The 1107-nt window shown below is 39.0% G+C and overlaps 1 non-coding gene across 1 annotated transcript; it reads left to right on the top strand.

Moving 5' to 3' along the window:
* Positions 1–541: 541 nt before the first annotated feature.
* On the top strand, positions 542–614 carry TRNAR-UCG (transfer RNA arginine (anticodon UCG)). The gene has a single exon. It is a non-coding gene; the product is annotated as a tRNA-Arg (tRNA).
* Positions 615–1107: the final 493 nt, after the last annotated feature.

Raw genomic sequence — 1107 nt, 5'->3', positions numbered from 1 at the left:
TACTTGTGTACACTTCACAGTCATGTTAGTGTTCTGAAACTGCAAAGTAGATTTTTAAATGCCTATTTTTGTGAGATGCATTTTCGACCGGCCAGAACATATTATTTTGGAAAAAATGATTTGAATTGGATTGGTGTGAATCTTGCTTCTAGAGGTGGTGACAGGCTTTCAGCTACTTGAATAGGTCAAGCCAGGATTCATAAAACTTAAACAAACTATGTGAGTGTGAAAAATTAGCATATGCAGGAAGGATCAATGTGTACTACTTTCAAAACAGTTTCACTCCACGTCTGGAAACTTCCAGAGCTATGTAGAGAATACAAATGAGCTTTAAACTCATGAGGAAAGAGGTTTGTATGGAAAAAGGAAAACAAAAGCATATCGTACTCATAAAATTCTCAATATATAGGTTCCAAAAAAGTGCTTCCAGCGAAAAGAGCTGAAAGAACACTATGGGATGTAAACCTGAATACCTTTCAATAATATGTTCTCCATCCATGCATACCACATACATGATAAAAATCATCTCAGGTGAACGGATGACCGCGTGGCCTAATGGATAAGGCGTCTGACTTCGGATCAGAAGATTGAGGGTTCGAGTCCCTTCGTGGTCGTTTTTGGCCAATGGTCACACAATCTGCTTTACATTCAGAGCGGAAAAAGTATTTTCCAATACTCTTGTAGTCCTCACTTTCTCATTACTAATCATTAATAAAGTGGAGTGCATACTGTAAACTCATTCAGGTTGCAACTTCAGTCTAACTACTTGTGCATTTTAGTGGCATTAAAAAGTGCTTCTATGCCGACGCACTGAATATGTAATAGGTTTGCAGAATTTTGACGTGACAGAATGGGTTTTTAGCTTAAGTGTGTGTAGAAGAACTGCAAGGTGTGTGCCTATGTGTGCATAGAGTGCTACATGTGTAAAATCTGTATGATTTGGGCAGTTAAAGTGCTGATTTTGCCTCCGAGTAAGAAAAGTACTACACAAAATGTATAAAGGATCGGCACATTGGCTGCCTTTGCTGATGCCCCCGTTGCCTAATTTGTAGTGCAATGGTTAAGTTGCAGAGTGTGGTTGAACTTGGTTAGGAGACTTAGTGCCAC

The sequence above is a fragment of the Triturus cristatus genome, chromosome 4_1 (genome assembly GCF_964204655.1).
Source record: "Triturus cristatus chromosome 4_1, aTriCri1.1, whole genome shotgun sequence".
NCBI classification, from domain to species: Eukaryota; Metazoa; Chordata; class Amphibia; order Caudata; family Salamandridae; genus Triturus; species Triturus cristatus.
Note: the sequence above shows the minus strand (reverse complement) of the source record. Positions and strands in the feature narration are given on the sequence as shown.